The sequence below is a fragment of the Cucurbita pepo genome, chromosome 6, assembly GCF_057944985.1.
Source record: "Cucurbita pepo subsp. pepo isolate OVF chromosome 6, ASM5794498v1, whole genome shotgun sequence".
NCBI lineage: Eukaryota > Viridiplantae > Streptophyta > Magnoliopsida > Cucurbitales > Cucurbitaceae > Cucurbita > Cucurbita pepo.
The window spans coordinates 961,862-968,976 of NC_141803.1; the positions used below are offsets into that span (position 1 = coordinate 961,862).

At 29.6% G+C, this 7,115-nt stretch overlaps 1 pseudogene; it reads left to right on the forward strand.

The window, feature by feature from the left end:
- Positions 1 to 875: 875 nt before the first annotated feature.
- Positions 876 to 1,989, forward strand: LOC111797659 (BRI1 kinase inhibitor 1 pseudogene; annotated as a pseudogene).
- Positions 1,990 to 7,115: the final 5,126 nt, after the last annotated feature.

The following is a 7,115-nucleotide window of genomic DNA, read 5'->3' on the forward strand; positions in this document are numbered from 1 at the left end:
CGATTTTTTTTTTCCTTTGAAGCCATGAATAAGACTTCATTTCGCATTAAGTTGAATGAAATCGAAAAATAGGATTAATTGATAAATTAGAGGGTTAAATGAATGGAAAACTGTCGCTATCATTATACAAATTATATATAAATTATGTAGTTTAGACCGCACGTCCTGTAACAGTTGATATACTTCATTTTCTTCATCAGCCTAATTACATTTATTTTTATTTCTAAAAAAATGAAAATATTATAAATAATTAGAGAGAAGAAATGTATGGATTGATTAGCTGTGTGAAAAGTGTCTTTCCCATACCTTCAGGACTTCGATTCTCTCCTTTTTTAAATATTTAATACTATATGATTGAAATATTTATTACAATATTACATTATAAAAAGATGAAACACCATCTAATTACTTGAAGTCAAGTAAAATTATATGAGGTCTTTATTCAATATTCTTTGGCAATTGACATGAAATCTTTTTTCTTGAAATTGAAAATTTAAATTCAACTTTTTCATCATTGTTAGGTAAATAGGTAAATGCAAAATGGTGTTAGTGACCACTGACCAACTTTAAGAAATTAAAAGGACACAACTTGGAAAGGTAAAAGATATTACACCCATAATTTCAAATAATCTAATTAAATTTATTGAAAGATATAAGAATATTTATAAAAAAAAAAAAAAAAAAAAAAAAAAAAGCTATTTGTGAAGGGATCCTTAGATCGAAGTACTTGGTACTTTAATGGGTGTTGGATTGAGTAGGGTCCCACATTTGTGTAAATGAAGAGAAAATGTACTTAAAACCAAACCTAAATTCAAAAGACATTCCATTCTCAGCTTCAGGCAGTGAAGAGACAAGACCCCTCCCTCGCTCTCTCCCTCTCTCTCCACTGCTTCATAATCTTCCTTATCCTTAGAACCAAAAGTGTTAGGGACAGAGAATCCGAGAATCTGAATTATGAACTCAAATCAGAAGCAGAAGACAGCAGAGGAGGAAGTTGCAGAGTACAAGCAAGAAGCAGAGAGCTTTGAGGTTGAAGAAACGTCTCCTCCTCTTCCTCCCTCTGCTTCCTCTTCTCCTTCACATGAATTCTCCTTCACAACCCCTCTCCATTCTTCTTCTCACAAACCCAAATCCAAACCCTCTCCTCCTTCCTTCGCCATTGACTTGTCTCCTGCAGATGACATCTTCTTCCATGGCCACTTGCTCCCCCTTCATCTCCTCTCCCACCTTCCCTCTTCACCTCGCTCCTCCACCACTTCCATCCCAATCAAACACTTTTGGGACCATCAAGACCCCATCAAAGACACCTCAAGCTGCAGCATCAGCAGCCCCAACCACCACCCAACTGCACCTACGGAACCAGGTGGCAGGACCAAATCCAAGCCTTTCTCATTGCTTGGATTTCCAAAATGGCGAAAAGGGTGCGACACTAACGAGAAAAATGATAGAGGAAAGCACAAAAGGAAGCTGGGGTTTGATGTCACTCAAGTTCTAAAGCGATATGCAAGAGTGGTCAGGCCATTTTTGTTGTTCAGATGGAGGAAAGAGAGCTTCCACATCCGTCGCCAAGCTTATTCGTTTTCAGGTAATTTGAATCCGCGAAACAAGCAAGAACAACTGAGAGGAAGACGAGGCGAATTCTCAGCACCAGCATCCATGAGGACATCCCCAACAAATAGTGGCCTCCTCGTTGCTACTCCCTCTATGACTTCTTCTTCTTCTTCTAGTGATAGCACCATGGAAGAGTTGCAGTCTGCTATTCAAGCTGCCATTGCCCACTGCAAGAACTCCATTGCTAAAGATGATAAAACCATTGTCAAGAGCTGCTATTAACAGTAAAGTTTCTTTGCTTGCAAATTCGGATTCCTGTAAAACATCCATTAACAGAGGTGTCGATGATTTCAACTGAAGCTAGGAGAAATGAAGTTGGTAGTTAATGTAAAAAGGCCAATGATTAACTGTTGTTATACATAATTCTAATAACCTCCTTGCCTTGGATCAACCCTTTTACTATTTTACTTTCAGAATCACTATCTGTAGAAGAACAGAACAGAAGGGGAAAAAAATCATTCAAAATTTTCCTAAAGTTGAGACTAGAAATTGGCATTTCCATATCCAAACTTGTCCTATAATCGACATACCAGCTAAAGTGAAGCTTCATAAGAAATTCACAAGGGCAATGGAAAAAGAGCTTGAATCAGATTTCAGAGTGGGGACAGAATGGAATGAATTTTGCAAGTGAGTCCAACAAAACGATAGAAAGAGATACAATAATTCAAAATCCCACTCAAAGCTCTAATCAACTATGACCCTTTGAACTCTAACTGAACCATCAAAAAAGTCCAGAGAAGAAGAAGAAGATGATGATGATGATGATGATGATAATGAGGTATAGCTGCGTGATTGGCTAAGTTCGTAGAATATAAAGAACCCCACCTGATCATATCACAGCCCAGTAACCCGTAGTCCCACACGAAAAGTGTTCTCACTCTTTTCAGCAATCATGGAAAAAGGCGATCAATTACAGAAACAGAAAAAAGTGCACAAAGGGAGAGATCCAAACTCACAAAGGGCTTTTGAATTTGCGTCAAGTGCTCTTGGCGGTGGCAGCGCCCTTTCAGCCGCCCGTGCGACGGCATTACCAAGCAATTGAGACAACCATAGTGCTTCCTATAATTCCAAAATTCCAAAATTGAATCCTCACCAAAAATTTAGGGCGGAAAACCCCCAAGGGTGAGCTTGGGCCTGCGTTTCATGCTTGGGCCCATATATAAATATGCCCAATTAGGCCCAACTTAAAATTGAATATGATATCTTTAAAATTTTGGGATGAAAATAAACAGAATGGGTGACTAATTTTTAAATGGTAATCAAATCTTTATTATATAAACACGTATTTGCTTCCTAAATTTCTAAATTTTACTAAAATTAATTTAAAATTAAGGGATTCTTAATCCCCTCAGATTAAATAAATTATATTACAACTTAAAGAGTACCTTCTTCTTATTTAAGAATATTTTTAAAATATTTTATATACCCAAAAAGTAACACATGACAGTTGATATCAACTAATTAAACCATCAACCCTAACTAATTACCCTTACAAAAATAATTTAATTTTTTATATGAATCTTTTTAACGGTCCCAAATCATCTGTTTATTAAGAATCACGAACCTCCATAATAATATGATATTGTCTAGACTTTCATGACTTTAATTTTGATATTTCTAAAATACTTCATACTAATAGAGATATATTTTTATTTGAGGACGCGTCCGAAAAAATAATAATAATAATAAAAATAAAAATGCTGAAAATATCCATTTATTACACAACCGATTACACGCCAAATCCTAAATTAAACCACAGAAACATTGGGCAGTAAGGGCAAAAGGAAATCCCTATAAATTCAAATGACGGTGTATTTGCGTTTCTCGGCATAATTGACGAGCAATTCGAAATCCTTCTCGCCGATGAATCCATCTCCATCGGAATCGGTGTGAAGAAGAGCGTGGAGAGCTCTGTAGGACGGAAGAAATGCGCCGATGTACCTGAAGGCTGCAGTGAGCTCGGTGGTGCTTAGACGGCCGTCGCCATCGCCGTCGTGGTTTCTGAAGATTACGCTTAGCTGCTCTCTTGACAGCTTCGGCCTGGGCTGGTACGTTTTGCTTTTCCTTGCCATCTCCGCCGAGTTCGTTATTTTGTTTTCTGATGTTTTTTTTTTTTTTCCTTTCCTTTTCTGTCTGCTTGCAATGCTGTGTTGCTGTGCTGTTGTGTTTATATATAGAAGCTTAATGGGCATATGGATATAAATAATATATGTCTCTATATTTCTCCTCAATTTCATTGTCGAAGCATCTTCAACTACATGTTTTTTATGCAAATTTTTTTTAAATATTTAAATAAAAAAATCTTATTATAAATTTAGTTATGATTTTAAAGTGATTAAATTTTAACTTTTTTTTTTTAATTATAAAAAGTAAATATATTCGTGTAAAAAATTAAAATCTTATACGTATGCAAATATATTCATATTCATCTAAAAGGCTATTTTAGAGGTAATTCTCTAATAGTTCTAGAAAGGGTTACTTTCTTTTTGCAATAAATAAATATTATTCCAATTTTTTTAATTTATTAATTATATTTTAAGTTTATATTTCATGAACATCTCGACCTTATTTATGTTCATTTTTTAAAACAAAAATCAATTATGTTTGAAAAAAAATTCTATGTTTTTCGTTTTTTTTTTTCAGTTTTTTAAAAATTTTAGTTTTTTTTTTTTCATAAACAAAAAAAAAAGAAAAAAAATGAGTAGTTGATATTGATGTTTTATTTTTATATTATTTAGCAAATAAAATGTTTTTACAGTTTTATTTAATATACCATAATCGGAGAGAATTTAGATGTTTTTGTAATGACAGGCAACACCGACATAAAAAATCGTAGATGTGTTTGATTATTGTGGTTAAGTAATAATTATATAATGACATAGTAGTAAAATAATTAATGAATGAAATAAAAATGTAAAATAAATAATAATATAGAAATAAAAATGTTGAAAAATGTAGCTTTCATGGCTTTGTTTTTTTTGTTTCCTTAAAATGACTGGCATGAACGAATTTCTTGTTTATAAATCCATGACTTTCTCTTTAATTAGTTAACATGGGATTCCTTAACTTTTGTGAACGTTTAAAGTTGAGAACCGATCCTCCTCCCACTCCAACCCCATCTTCCAAAAGGCATATGCTCCAACAGGTGAACTTTCTTTCAACGTCTCTTTATCTGTGTCTTAAAGCATTCCTTAAAATACTTTTTTTTTTTTTTTGGTCTCTACCACGTGTCTTTCTATTTCATTTCAACAGATTGGAATAAAAACAACAAATGTGCTAAATTAATAAAAATATTAAATATGTACTTTATTTTAAAAATAATTTTAAACTTTAATTTTTTTTTTTTATATGGACGGAAATAGTTAATATTTTGTTTTAAACTTTTTAAGAAATATTCTAAAATTTTATCTTAAAAAAATTAGAAAAAAACAATTTTAAACTTTTTAAACGAATTTAAAAATAACTTTACCACTCTTACTTGTTTAAAAAATTTTAAAATAACTTTACCACTCTTACTTCTTTAAAAAATAATCATGAATTTTTTAAATGGAATTTTTAAATATTTTTTTTTAATTCAATAATCTTTAGAGTTGTTTTTAGAGGATAGAGTTATTTTTCGAAAAAGTTTAAATGTATTTTTATTAATTTAATAAAAATATTTGGTCTCCTTTTTAATTTTTTTTTATTTCAAAATTGTAGTTCCAAAACCATTGTTAAGACTTAATTTAAAAGATGTAGATGATAAATTATTAGGGACTAAATATGATTAGCAACTATAAATTCTTATATTAAAGTTTTAAAAATTAAATGGACGAATTTTTTATTTTCTTTTAACTTAATGTTTTTTTTTTTCTTTTTTTCTTTATTTATAATTCAAAAGAAGTGAGCCGAGTGTTCTAATATTCTCTGGTTTTAATGTGTTGTCAGAGCTTTAACATAAAGCTGTAGAAGCACATGTCAGCTGTTTGGCCTTTATTAATGTTTTTCTTCTTTTATTTTGCTAAATTAGTAAAAATATCCTTAAATATTTATATTTTATAATATTTTTAAAATTTTTAAATTTTTTTTTGAAAAATACATCTCCTATAAATTCGTAATTTATTTAAAAAATATACTCAAAATTTAAAAAATTTAATTAATATCCTTCCATTTTAAAAAAAATACATCTTTAATACTATATTTAAAAAATAGCCATAAAAATTTTAAATTAACATTAATATTTTTTATTTTTATTAAAAAAAATATTACTAATAAACTCTGTAGACTAAACTTTTTATTGTTAATTTTGAAAGTTTATGAATATTTTTGAAACAACGATAATAGTATTTTAATTTTTTTTAAAAAGTTGGTGCTAAGTTTTTAAACCTTTTTAAGTTTTATGTTAGATAAATAATAGATGTATTTATAATGGAATTGTGTTTAATTAACATAATTGGTAGTAATGTATAAAATTAGTCAATAAATAGAAAAAAAAAAAAAAAGATGAGGGTCAAAGAGGAATTTTTGGACAGGAAGGTAATATATTCTTCATATCTTTTCCAAAATTAATTTAAGGCGAAATTGTCCATCCTCAAATTCAATTTAGAATATTTGGAGAATCTCAATCTCAAATAGATATTATGTTTTTATTAATTATGGAAACTGGGAGTTAGTAATAATTAGAATAATTTAATATTACATCTCTATATTCTTAAAAGTCACATGGATCATAATATACATTATTATTATTATTATTATGCAAAATTTGTTTGTCACGTGTTTGTTTGAAGCAAAAAAAAAAAAAAAAGAATATAATCTTATATTATAATCCAATAAACTAATGTAACAGGTATTGGTCTAAAAGAAACAGCCATTGGTGACTGCTCTCTGTTAATTATTCCTTTTTAATATTTATTATTATTATTATTATTTATTTTTTTTTTTTTTGTCGATGAAAAATTAAATCATATAATTTAAAATTTGATTAACAAAAAAATAAATAATATATAACATATGGTATTAAGAAATTAATTTATAAAAAAAATGATAAACGTAATATTTCTTTGAAAAAAAAAAAGAAGAAAAGAATCGAACAGACAGAAAGCTTTGGTTAATGGGGCTGGTTTGACTAAGCATGAGCTGATGTTAGTAAGCATTGTCTGTCGGGCCTTAATGGTCTAAACAGCATAAATTTTTGGCAGATCAGATTCGATACAACCAATCCAAATTCTCATGTATACCTTAGGTTAAAAATAGAATTTCTACCGATTATACATGAAAACAAATTATAATATTCTAGTTTCTCCTACTTTATCGCTCCTCAACCTAACTTGTTTGTAGGGTTAAACAAAATTTAATTTGTTAAAAAATATTTATTTATCCATAATACATAATTATTTGATACAATCTTACTTGATATTAAAAGTTTATAAATAAACCCAAATCAATTTATAGTCATTTAAAAAATGAAAATTGTAACATCTTTAACACATGAGCCGATTGTTTTCAAGTGACTTACATATATG